The 13,893-nt window shown below is 48.4% G+C and overlaps 1 protein-coding gene and 1 long non-coding RNA gene across 4 annotated transcripts in view; one reads left to right on the top strand and one right to left on the bottom strand.

Moving 5' to 3' along the window:
• Positions 1 to 13,893, bottom strand: part of LOC120384921 (maestro heat-like repeat family member 5) — a 924,418-nt gene that overhangs the window by 698,040 nt on the left and 212,485 nt on the right. The gene's annotated exons all lie outside the window — the stretch shown is intronic.
• Positions 228 to 3,324, top strand: LOC120384925. The gene is made up of 3 exons (XR_005589169.1): positions 228 to 283; positions 1,120 to 1,273; positions 2,366 to 3,324. It is a non-coding gene; the product is annotated as an uncharacterized LOC120384925 (long non-coding RNA).

Here is a 13,893-nt window from a genome sequence, read left to right as displayed (position 1 = left end):
TGGGGAAACCAGCATGATGTGAATTCAATCTCCTTTGGAAATCAGTCTCTCAGTGACTTCTAGGCTTCTGATGCTTTATCTAATGTGCTTTGTGAACAGATGTAAGGAATGTATTTAATTTCCCAAGGGCTGTCTTGGGAGAATGGCTGCATCTTTCGCAGTTTTAAGCAAAGGATTTGAAAAGTCATGAGATTCATTGTCTGTCTAGGAAATACTATCCACCATTACTGTGACTTGTTGTCTGAAACAGTGACTGAAGATGGCATCTCCCGCCTGTATGAAGGTAAGGAAATACCTCTGTGTGTTTGTGCCTCTGTGGGAAGTACAGGGGTGCAGCACAGGGCCTGAAAACAGTTTGAATGTGTCCCTCTCTGTCTAAGGACAGTGTTTAAGGAAGAAGGATAATCACGTGAGCTTTGATCGAGGTGCCACAATATGTGTACGGGAGCAGGGAAATTCCATCCCTAGCTCCTAGAATAGACGTAGCCTTAGAACTGTGTGGGGAGACTGTCTTCATAGAGGTCAGAACATCTCTGAAGGAAGGCCTGACAGAATTGAAAAGGGCTGTTGTTATTATTAAGGATGGTGGTGGTGATGATGACAATTACCCTCTGTAGGGAAAGATTCATCACTTGCCCTCCCTGTAATGGAGAGATTTCAGGCCAGGGAACCACTCATATCTTGGTTATCAGCTCATAGGAAATTCCCTGAGTGCACATTGGGAACATCTTTCCCTGTGACCTCTTAAGGAACGAAGGCCCAGGGCCACACAGGATTTCAGTAGATGTTGTTAGGAGTCTAAATTCCTATGCGGATCTGTGCGTAAACGTTGGATGATTTAACACCTCTGCTTTTCTGTTCCATCCCAAGCAGAGTTGCTCCCACCTGCCTGTGTTTTAGCGTGTGGACGTGCGTATGCTGGGGGAGGGGGAAGTTACGCACGGAATGGGGTCTCCTCTCTGTCCAGGGCTATTTTGGGAGTAGCTGAGTTGCTGTTTCTCGCCTGCAGACTCTTGGGTAGCTAATAGCATGTGGCAATGGCCATCTGAAGGGGAGGTTTCCTAGGCACCAGTCACATCAGCACCATGGGGCTTCCAACCCGTTTCCTCTTTGTTTCAGCTTTTCAGGAAGTGCCTTTGACATGTGACAGGACCACAGGGCACATCCTCAATAGACATTACAAATGGCTGCAGAAGCTTGGAAATCTCGTGTCGGGTTCCACATTCGACTAGGGAACCGGGACCGACACAGAAGACCTCTTTGTCCTGCTATGGTACGTACAACAGCATCTTTGGAACAGGGACTGAACAACGAGGTGGATATTGGCAGATGACAGACAATTGTGTAGGTCAGTGAGGCGTAGAGAAGACTTTGAAGAAGTTGAAAGGGATCTAATAAAGCCATGTGACGGGGCAGCACAATGGCAGATGAAAACCAGAGCTGACAAAGTCAGGGCCATACGCATGGAAAGCCCGGAGGTGAACAACTCCTACATATCGCTGGTGTCGGACATCAGAGCATGGACGGTTGGGCCCAGTGGCTGGAGCCGGGGTGGTGGGGCCTAGTGGAGGTCGAGCCGAGGGTTGGAGCTGGAGTGAGGAGCAGCTAGGGGCAGGGCCAGGGTGGGATTAATGATTCGCAGCCAACAGGAGCTGTAGGGGGCGGAGCCTACAGGCAAGAGCAGCTCATAGAGTATCACTAGCAGGGTTGGAAGGGACCTCAGGAGGTCATCTAGTCCAACCCCCTCCTCAACGCAGGACCGATCCCCAACTAAATCCCCAAATGGCCGAGGGGGGGGGGGAGAGGTACGGCAGCGCGCGGAGCCGCCTCGCCCCACCCCAGCCAGGCAGAGCCGGCCCGGCTGGAACGCAGCACACAGGGGCTTTAGCGGCTGTACCACGGGGCCCCCCTTAGCCCTACTCCTTTCATGAGTGCATCACTGCCCCACTTCTGCCCCAGCCCCACACACAGTTACAGGGCAGAACCCTGTAGCTGAGCTCTGAAATCTCTCTCACTGTAATGAAGTTACTGCAGAGTCAGGACAACCCCACATTTGGGCTCCATGTCTGACATCTCTCCCCACTGCACAGAGCCCTACATTCACAGAGCTTCTCGCATGTGATTCCCTCAGTCATCAGAGCCAGGCGGAGAGAGGAGAAAGTCTCCCAGACTCCCTCTATCCATTGCCAGCCCACAGGGTAGCGGAGGTTGTGGGGGGTTGGGTGCTCTCTTTACGCAATGCCAGCTCTCAGGGAAGTTACAAAGGAGCATTAGCAAAGTGCGGTGGTTTTGTGCTGTGGAAAACTACCCTGCTGGAAGGTTTTGTTCTTCTGATTTGTGTTCCTGCCCTTTCTCCCTCTTACAGACATCTAGAGGCTAACAGGAGCCAACCGAGCCCACCACTGATCACATCTCTTGGGAGACGGCAAAGCAGCTGCTGCATGGGAAGGAGGAGAGAGAAGAGGCAGAGCAGGATGTGCCGGGGTGCATCAGTCACACATAACCTCACAGTCTAGGCGGCGGAAGCCAAGCCCCTCCCCAGCCCTGCCGGACATGCTACAACTGGAGCACCAGTGTGAAAAGGAGCAGCTCAGCTCGGTCTAGGCAGATGCCAAAAATGGAGGATGCACATTGTAGGTTCCAGTCCAGAAGCAGCTGACGCCCCTGACTGCAGAGCCCCGAGGTGCCGAGACCCAACCCCATCCCCGGGTTTCTGCAGACGTGCAAGGGAGCTCGGAGTCTCTGGGAGATTCCCACGCCGGGAGCCCAGAGACCCCCAGCCCATGTCCTAGAGACATCTCGTAGGAAGTAACCTGGGAGAACTAGCCATCGCCATGGTGACTGACGTCAGATGTTCTGGCTGGATCCCCACTGACTCAGTGCCGAACACATTGGCCATGGACAAGGCCCTGGGGTAGGACCCGGGGGGGAGTAACAAGGGCCTGGGTCCCCCTACCCCGGCCACCATCCATCCTTGGGTGGCAGCCCACCTCCCCAATGTGCCACTAGACTGCACAACCCCAAGAGGAGGGGCGGCCATCTTGTCTCTGAACTCTCAGCCAGACAGCCCTGTGCTGAAGGGCAGCGATATTGACTCTGCCCGTTGGGCCACACAGCACTGAGGGAGAGAGCAGCCATATTGTCTGGAGCCATCGGGCCACACAGGCGTGAGAGACAGGATAGCGGCACGGACACTGGTCTCTGGGCCACACAGCCCTGCCGGAGAGGGAGGGCGGCCGCACGGACTCTGGTCGTTGGGCCACACAGCCCCGACAGAGAGGGAGGGCGGCCGCACGGACTCTGGTCTCTGGCCCCACAGCCCCGACGGAGAGGGAGGGCGGCCGCACGGACTCTGGTCTCTGGCCCCACAGCCCCGACGGAGCGGGCGGCCGCACGGACTCTCGTCATTGGGTCACACGGCCCCGACGGAGAGGGCGGCTGTACGGACTCTGGTCGTTGGGCCCCACAGCCCCGACGGAGCGGGCGGCCGCACGGACTCTGGTCGTTGGGCCACGCAGCCCCGACGGAGCGGGCGGCCGCACGGACTCTCGTCATTGGGTCACACGGCCCCGACGGAGCGGGCAGCTACACGGACTCTGGTCGTTGGGTCACACGGCCCCGACGGAGAGGGCGGCCGCACGGACTCTGGTCGTTGGGCCACGCAGCCCCGACGGAGCGGGCGGCCGCACGGACTCTGGTCGTTGGGCCACACAGCCCCGACGGAGAGGGCGGCCACACGGACTCTGGTCGTTGGGTCACACGGCCCCGACGGAGAGGGCGGCCGCACGGACTCTGGTCGTTGGGCCACGCAGCCCCGACGGAGAGGGCGGCCACACGGACTCTGGTCTCTGGGCCACACAGCCCTGAGGGGGAGGGCGGCCGCACGGACTCTGGTCGTTGGGCCACACAGCCCTGAGGGGGAGGGCAGCCATTTTGACTGTGGCCATTAGGTCAAACCACACTGAGGCTAAGGGCAGTTATTTGGTTCCAGCCAAGGGACCTCGCCCCTTCACCCCTAAGGCATCACTCGTCTGTCACCAGGAGAATGACCCCATGACATAAGACTTTCGGGGTCAAGATGCAAACGTGAGCAGAAGCAAGGAGTGGCATGTGACCCCTCTAAGAGCTCCTCCCACTCCTCCCCCAATCTGGGGGTATTTTATCGCCATCGATCTACCTCAGGAATGGATCTGAGCAACGGGGGAAAGTTCTGGGGCAGAGTGACCCATCAGGAAGTGGGTCATGTAACCCCTCCAAGAACTCACCCCAGTTGGGGTGGGCCTCATCCCCTTAGGACCAACAGAGAGGGGATTTCACCAGATAGGTGAAAGTGCCATGGTGGGGTGACCTGCCCATAAGAGGGGCCCATCACCCCTCCATGAAATCCCCCCACCGTCCTCTGCTAATCGATCAGGGTTTCACACTCATCCCTTAGGCCATCCCAGAAGGGAAACGTACCGATCAGAATAGGTAGTGCCCGAAGGCCTAGGCCAGAAGCCGCCGATCTCCGGAGCTCCATGTTTGCGTGACTGGCAGCATCGTCCTGGAAGTCGCAACCCAACACTGCGGGGAAGAGGCCGTCTCGTTCCAAGGATGTGTTTTGCAGAAATCATGGCCTCGACCTTCGGGCTATATCTGTTCTGATTGGTACATGTTTCCCTTCTGTGATGGCCCAAGGTGGGAGTGAAACCGTCGCCAATTGGTAGAGGGTGGTGTGAGGGCTTTTTAGATGGCCCATGTGATCCTGTTGCGGGCAGGTCACTCCGCCACATTACTTCCGTGTTTGGTCAAATCCCCTCTCGGGGTGGTCCTACAGGGCTGACACCCACTTCAATTGGTAGAGGACAGGGGGAGGAGTTCTCAGAGGGGATACACAACCCCCTTCTGGATGGGTCACCCTGTCCCAGAACATCCCCTGATCGGTCAAATCCAGTCTCCAGGTTGTAAAATGCTAGTTGCCCCTGCCAAATTTTAGTAAAAGAAGGGAAGAAAGGCATGTACCTTTTGCGTTATCTATAAGGTGGCCATCTTGGACTTGGGAAAAGAATGTGGTGACCTTTTCCCATGTGCTCTATTATTTTGGGTGGGGAAGCACACTCCCACGCACGGATTGAATCCGCGTAGATAGGGTCTAACATCCAGGCAGAGACGACGCAAAGAGGGATAGGGAGGGGTTTTAGTTAGGTCTACTCACCCGTTCCTATGTCCCTCATCGAAGTCCGTCCCTGATGTCCAATGTCAAGAGAGCAGCAGCCATCCACCACTGTCCTTGCAAGAGAAGAGAGAGAACATCAACATTACCTCAGGGGTGTAACTGTTTGGGATAGTGGAGCACTTCCAGAGTTAAAGTTTTGTTAATCTGCCCCTTCTCTGTCCTATCCTAGCCCTTTTCCCCATAGGAAATAAAGTCTTGTTTGTGTGGTTACCACTGCGTGTCCTTTTTTTCTTGTGCTAAGGGAAGCTCCGATAGATGGGCTTTACAAAGGGGACTATGTGGGAAGAATTTACTGTAAGATTCCACATGTCTTCTGAATGGGGTTTGGGTCCTGCCCTCTTTAAAGGAAGGAAAAATCCTTACAGGTGATCCCACGGGGGTGAAACCCACTGTGATTACTTAGTCATCTGTCCTATTCACCACGATGTTTGTGACCCTGTGTATCACAGGGAAGTAGCCCATGGGGCATTATAAATCCTCTGATTTCAAATGGACACTCGAGGATGAAGAAGGACAACTTTCAAATCCAGTGTGCACCGAGATTGTATGGACACTGAACGTATTGAGTACAATGCTCTTATCTTTCATCTGTTCATTAAACAAGGCCAAAGGAGCAGGGTTGGGAGGCTGGGCACTGACTTCCCCAGGATCATTCCTCTCCTAGTGATTCCCATTACAAATCTCCAGTCAAGGATGGGTAAGAATGGTGTCCCTAGCCTCTGTTCGTCAGAGGATGGAGATGGATGGCAGGAGAGAGATCACTTGATCATTGCCTGTTAGGTTCACTCCCTCAGGGGCACCTGGCATTGGCCACTGTCGGTAGACAGATACTGGGCTAGATGGACCTTTGATCTGACCCGGTACGGCCTTTCTTATGTTCTTATGTTCTTATGATAGCAGGGGAGTTTGGGCTGTGCCCACGGTAAGGGAATGGAGGAAAAGTTGAAACAAAAAGGACAAACCCTAATGTCCTCAGTGATTCTAAGGGACAAGATCCCTTTACCCTGGGACCAGCAGTTCCCCCAGTTCAGTCTTTCTTCCTCAGGTGTTTCCAGGAGTTCTCTTGTGTGGGGAATGAGGCCAAGAAATGATGTCACACTCCACCTTATGTAGCTTTTCCATATTGCGGGAACCATTTGTTCCAAACTTGTTTCCCAGTCCAGTTTGTGGAAAAATACAGGTACCAAAATGGAGTTCGTTGTCATGTGGTCTGCTCACATGCCCTAGCATGCCCTGCTGAGTCATAGTAGCCATGACTCATAGGCTAGCTGAAAAATTCACAAGAGGGCTAAGCTCTTCCACGGTCCATTGTCTTTCTTGATGAGCCATGAACACTGTCTGGCTTCTTTGTTGTACCTGAAAGGCTTGTTGTGAGTGTTACCCAGAGTAAACACATTTGAAATACAGATACAGAGTCAATATCCATAACTTCAGTTACGAACATGATACATGCACACAAATAGGACAGTCATATTCAGCAAATCATAACTTTTCCAATGACACTGAACATGACACATCTTGCACAAAATGCAACATAATTATGTCCTAATCATTTTATAATCATACCACTATGCTGAATGTGTGGTGTAGTGTCAGGGCCTAATTTCAAGGCACAGGAGTTGGGAATGGAACTTCCACTCTTTGTGGAACAGGAAATAACCCTCCAGCCAGGGCTGGGAAAACTTCCCGGACTCCCAGTGCTGGAGCCTGAATCTTCTGACACTTCATTAGTTACCACGACCCCCAATCTTTGTGGCAACTTAAACTTTATCAATGATGATTTTATATTCTCTTCCAGGTCATTGATAAGAATGTTAAATAGCGCAGGGCCAAGAACCAATCCTTGTGGGAACCCCCTAGAAAGAAATCTACTCAAGCATGGTTCCCCATTTACAATCATAGTTTTTAATCTGTTTAATGTATGCTGTGTTTATTTTGTATCTTTCTAGTTTTCTAGTCAAAATATTGTGCTGAACCAAGTCATATGCCTTACAGAAGTCTAGGTAATGTTTTCACCTCTTAGCTCATCAATACTATTAGCTGCAACCAAACTTTTGATCTCACCCAATAAGGATATCCAGTTAGTTTGATTGGATCTGTTGTCTCTGAACCTTTGTTAATTGGTACTAATTATATTACCCTCCTTTACCTCTTTATTAATTAAATCCATATTCGCTGCTCTATTATCTTGCCCAGTATCGGACTAACACTCTTGTAATTAGCTGGGTCATCTCTTTTACACTTTATAAATATTGGCACAGCATTAGCTTTTTTCTAGTCTTCTGGAATATCCCCATTGGTCCAAGTCCTAATTAAAATCAACATTAACAGTCCTCCACCAGGTCTTTCAAAACTCTTAATACAAGTTATCTGGACCTGCTTATTTAAACATGTCTAACTGTAATAGCTGCTGTTTAACATCCTCGTGAGTTATTGTTGGGATGGAGAGACTGTCGTTGTCAACGTCTTATATGATTAAATCATCTGTTTTCTCCAACTCCAGGAGTGAAATATTTATTGAACACTTTTACCTCTTCTGTATTATTTTTGATAATACTGCCATTTCCATCTAGTAATTTACCACTACCATTGTTAGGGATTAATTTTGTACTTAATATACTTAATAAGACGGTGGTCTTGCTGGGTATACCTTTATTCAGCATACAAGTTTTGCAGGTTTTCTTGCCCCCCTTTTTTTGCCTTATCTCCCACACGCTAGTATCATTTTTGGACATGTGCCTTTTTGGTGCCGTCAGTCATTTTAAAATTGGATTTAATATATCCTTATTGGCTATAATAATCACTGTAGCTTTCATGCCTTTTCCTCATTTTAAGAGGAAAATATGCCTCCTGTAGAATTCTAAATTGAGTAAATATGTATATGACTCATGCATGGTTTGTGTGACAGTGAGATGAGCTCTTTTAGGAGAGCGTGTAATGTTGCCATTCAGGATCCCATGGGTGAAGGGATAAGAGAGCCGTGGGAGGGGCGGAGAAGGGGGGGCAGTAGATAATTCTGGGGTGCCAGGACATGGGGAGGTGTGTGCAGGGTTAGAGCTAAGAAGCAGCAGGGAGGTAGGAGGTAGTGAGAGATGAGGAGAAAATACAAGAAGCTCCCAAGGTGCCGGGAAGTGGTGCCGGCTGAGAGTAATGGGAAGAAGGGAGGAGTGTGGAGGAAGGGCACCCGGGAAGTGGGCTGGGTGGGTCATTGGGAGGAGGAGAGGTTTGGGAATCTAGAGCTGTGGGGATCCCAGACCTTTAACCCTCAATCCCTACTGAAGCCTTGTTGCTTTAGAGCCTACACTCCAGTTTTATTTCTGTTCAGTTTCACTTCTTTTACATTTCCCCAAATATCATTATTTTAACATTTGACCTCCTCTCCCACTCATAACCCCTCTCCCCATATAACCTCCCCATGTCTATGCTCAGTGACCCTGGCCACTGATCCTGAGTCCTTGCTGCATTCCTCCCTGTGACGATGCGGTTCTGGCGGGACCCAACGGAGAGTGCCAAATCAGGACCAATTGCTCAAACAGGGCAGTCACAGCCCTAGGCTGGGGTTTTCCACCTCTAAGGCAAACCAAACCAGCCAGACAAAGAGGACTTTGGTTTCACCCCACTGGCTAACCACAATTCACACAAGCAATTCCCTTAGACACTCCAGTCTCCCAGTATCACCACCAGTGCCACTCGTCCTGGGGATGAATGGTTATGAAAACCAACACCCCAATAAAAGAAAACGGTTCTCTCGATCCCAAAGGACCAAGCCCCAGACCCAGGTCAATATACACATCAGATCTTACCCACAAATCACACTGTTGCCAATCCTTTAGAATCTAAAATCTAAAGGTTTATTCATAAAGGAAAAAAGGTAGAGATGAGAGCTAGAATTGGTTAAATGGAATCAATTACATTCAGTAATGGCAAAGTTCTTAGTTCAGGCTTGTAGCAGTGATGGCATAAACTGCAGGTTCAAATCAAGTCTCTGGAGTACATCCCCCGCTGGGATGGGTCATCAGTCCTTTGTGCAGAGCTTCAGTTTGTAGCAAAGTCCCTCCAGAGGTAAGAAGCAGGATTGTAGACCAGATGGAGATGAGGCATCAGCCTTAGATAGGCTTTTCCAGGTGTAAGAACCTCTTTGTCCTTACTGTGGAAAATTACAGCAAAATGGAGTCTGGAGTCACATGGGCCAGTCCCTGCATACTTTGCTGAGTCACAAGGCGTGTCTGCCTTCTCTCCATGGGTCAATTGTGTAGCTGATGGTCCTTAATGGGCCATCAAGCAAGCTGGGCAGAGCTAACACCAACTTGTCTGGGATGTTTCCCAGAAGCACAGCACCAACTTGAAATACAGACAGTATAGAGCCAATATACATAACTTCAACTAAAAATGACACATGCACACAGACAGCTTAATCATAACCAGCCACCTATAACCTGGTCTTAGACACCTTATATGACCCCCTTTACCTAAGATTTGGTGCCACTACAGGACCTTGGTTGCAAACCATGTTCTATATGGTCCCAGTTTATACCAATAACGTCACACTCCCTCCCATAGCAGGGCCGCTACCCAAACACAAATGGGCACTTTGTTGATGATGTCACTGGGTGGTTGTGTAGCCCGTACAATTGTTACACCTATAAGATTACATATTCCGAAGCCCTTCACACCACTCAGGCTTATCTCTATACACCCATACAGTCTGTTCCCCAGTGTTCCCTTCCCAGCTCTGATGCTGCAGAGCATTTACCCCCGTCCTCCTTCCCAGCCTTGCCTGTGTCCCTGTTCCTGTTCCCCCCACTTAATAAACATGATTCCAATTTCCCTTCCCCCTCCTGTTTGACCCCAGTTTATATAGTCATATTCTCAGCTACACCTAGCACGACTGATTGTACAGAAGAGAGAAACAATTAGAGAACCAGACAGATAAACAACAGAAAAGTGAGGGCCATAAAGATAGAACAATACAGAAATAAGAGTTTCGCAGTCAAAGCCATTGATAAGTGATTTCTTGCCAGACAGGATGCTGTCAAACTAAGTTTCTTTTATCCATCTTAAGATCTGTTTCTTTATCTGGTGGTGATGGGCATCATACAGACAGGATCGTCTTCCTAACAGCCTAATAGCACCTTATTTCAGTGTGACTGGTTTGGGATGAGAGGATGTGACCCTTCGCTTCCCAGCTAATGGCTGCCCCTGCTGCTTAGCCAAAGTCCTTAGCCTAAGAAAAAGGCCTCAGACTATCCTAGTGAGAGAAGACCCATAGACAGGCAGACTGAGATTTTCATTCTTTGTTTTCATACTCCTGTAACTAGTTAAGTGATAACAAACACTTGTAAGTTCTTAATGTATAGGCTTTACAGGCAGGCCTGAATATCTCTATTCTAACAGAGGATTCTACCCCTTCCCCCATTCTGTGTTTGTCTTTTCTATTTAGATTGTAAATTCTTCTCACAGAGTTCCTACCATATTGGGAAACGAATGGTTTTACATCTTCTGATGGCACACCTATTAGGTATGCATCACTGATGAGATATATCCATTGGTTAACAGTAATAGTTACTGTTTCAGAGCGGCCAATCCAAATTAAAAAAGTAAAAGCTCACTGGAAATTAGACCCTTATGCTATGGAAAATGAGAAAGCTGATAAATTGGCCCGTGAAGGAGCCCGATCAGGAGAATTTTGGGAAGGTAAGGATCAGGAGTATTCTGTTATTACCCCTAATCCTAAATGTCCTATAGCTGCAACTAAATTGGTACAACCCAATATACCAGATCTAAAAGACATGCAAAAATTGGATAAGGACATAATAAAAGTAATTTTAGAGCTTTCCAAAATAGACAAAGAGGGATCACTAACAATAGACCCTTTGTACAAACGACATGAACAGCAGTTACAAGTCGTAGATGGAGTTCTCATGTATACAGGAGGTCCTTTCCCTGTGTGGATAGTTCCAGCTCACCTACGGAGGGAAATGATGTACATGGTCCATGACACTCCTACAGGAGGACATCAGGGAGTGGACAAAACTGTCCAACGTCTTGCATCTGTAGGGTGGTGGCCACTTCTTAGGATGGATGTGCAACAATATTGTGAAAATTGTCTGGCATGTGCCCAAGCTAATCCTACTCCATCCAAAAGAAATGCGCCACTAAGATCCCAGGTGTATGAAGGTCCGTGGATGGCTTTGCAGATTGACTTTGTAGGTCCTTTGCCAAGGACCCAAAGAGGTAACCAATATTTATTGGTGACTATCGATCCTTTCTCAAAGTGGATAGAGGCATTTCCTCTTAAAGAAAGTGTGGTAGTAACCTGATTACTTGCAAAAGTTGCAAGTGTCTTGGTACATCCTGATGATAGAGGAGAGGATCTAGGATCCTCGACATGGAGAATACTGATTGCTGCTCCAGTATCTATAATGAGATTCCTGTCTAGTCCCTCTATCACTGCAGATATTGTGGGTCTTCCACTTGTATCTCTGCCTAAAGGGGTTATGACTACACTCGGGGTTGTTTGTAGTCATGCAGCATATGCTGTCAGATAATCTAGGGGTTCCTCCTCTATCTCCTCAGAGGCAGCCAATTCTGGAGGAGTGGCTGTCCACTGGGGAAAAGGGGATGGATCAACGGAGGCCACTGGATGGTTCAAGGTTGCTGAGCCTTGGCCTTCCATCATCATCAGCTCATTCACACGGGCATGAGGTTCTTGGATAGCCTGTCATTGAGCTTCAAGCGTCTGTTGCACTGTTCTAAACATTTTCACAACTGAGTCCTCAGTTTTGTGCAAAGGCGGTGATTTAGGTCTCTGCAGACGTGAACTGTTCTGTGCAGCATCTGAAAAGAAAGGAACACGATCCCGGGCTCCTGCATAGGATCCAAACGCATAACCCTGTCGAGGGGCCTGGCCACTCGAAGGTCCAGGGTTATTACATGGGTTAGGGTCATTTTGCCAACGTTGATACATAGGGAATTTAGGAACTCCTCGTCCCAATCCTGGCTGAGGTCGAGGTCCCTCAATCCTCACCGTAGGATTAGTTTGTGGTTCCTGAAGTACTGCAACCGGGGCTCCACGCTGACCTAATTTAGAGCCTCCCTGTGCATATGCTTTAGCCAATAAGGCTAATGTTCTTTTTAAAGAAATATCATCAGTGATATGCATATTAACCATTTCTCTTAACTGAGGAATAGAATTATTAACTAGCAAACTGATGTATGGCAGTTCATCTGTTTCTTCTTTGATATGACTCCGCCAAGCTGCACTTAACCGCAAATGAAACTGATGTGGAGTTTCATTAGGTTTCTGCTTTAAGTTAGACAGAATTGCTACTCCAGCTTGCCCTGGGTGCTGATTATGTTCCAATAGGGCTACTGTTTCTTCAAAAGTTTTCTCTCCTACCCTAAACTTAAGTGGCAAAGTACTCCACAATGCTCGATTCACTGTGAGTTGTAAGATTTTAACCCAATCTTCCCTTGGTAAGCCAAACACTTTTGCTGTCTCCTGCACACGTTGTGCATGCATAGCAACTGAAGAATCCTCCATCATTCCTACTTGCTTAGCTACTAGGTCTAAGGTTTTAATATCTGTAACAACTGCTACAGGACAATCAGAATTGGAACCTGCAATTCCTTCTTCTGGATCTGAATCTGAGCTTTCATTTGAGCTTAAATCCACAATTTCTATTCCTTGCCTCCTTCTACCTGGATTCACATTTTCCTCATCTGAACCATCAAAACTTTCCACTGGAGATAATCCTGGGTATCTAGGATAATTTTCCATGAAATGTCTATGGCTTACATTCAAAGTGTCTCCACACTGACGCAGGACATCCCTTAGTCCACTGAAATCTGGTGTGGTAGGGTGTTCTACCGATACACTAGGTGATACCAGCATATACCACGGGGGTGTAGAGGCCCCACAAAATTCCTGGGGTCTAGGCAATGTTGATTGCCCGAATGCCAATAAATGTCCACCCAAAGGGACTGGATCTTCTACTCTATATGGTGCTAATGTAAAATTGGGTGGAGGAGCAGGAATTCTACTCCCTGCTTGTTGTTGTAGCTCTCTTTGTAACTTAGAGATCACTACATCACATGCATTAGCTACAAGTGTTACCTGTGATACGGCCTCTTCTAATCCTAGAACAATGACCGATTTTAAAGGCACTGCTTCTTCACTTACAGAAGCTGTCTCTACAGAAGTAGAGATCTTTTCCTCTTTCCCTGCTTCTCTGTTTGTGTCACTAACTGCTTCACTGACTGTTACACTTGTCTCTGCCTCCTGAACTGTCATTTCAGAACTTCCGTCTCTTATCGGCAGACTGTCAGTTACTTCTGCACTGCCAATTTCCTCCTCTGACTCCACAGATTCAATCTGCAACTTTGCTTCTGAAGGTACTGTGTTTGCTTGAGCTAATTCACTTGTTTTACTTCTAGTCACTGGTCCAATAGGATTTTCTACCTCTGTCGGTTCCACCATACCAATAGGGATGGGAATCAATTCTTCAACCTCTTCTGCTATATTTTCTCCCTTTTCTAGTTCTTTAATCTTTTCCAACAACCGACCACGGTCTACTTTGTAGGTTACCAGCATCTGCTGAACTTCCCTGAGTAACTCCATCTTTTATCCAATTTTTTCCCAATGAACTACAAGCTACAAGCAAGCATTCAACAGCTAT

This window comes from Mauremys reevesii, linkage group 17 (assembly GCF_016161935.1).
Source record: "Mauremys reevesii isolate NIE-2019 linkage group 17, ASM1616193v1, whole genome shotgun sequence".
NCBI lineage: Eukaryota > Metazoa > Chordata > Testudines > Geoemydidae > Mauremys > Mauremys reevesii.
Note: the sequence above shows the minus strand (reverse complement) of the source record. Positions and strands in the feature narration are given on the sequence as shown.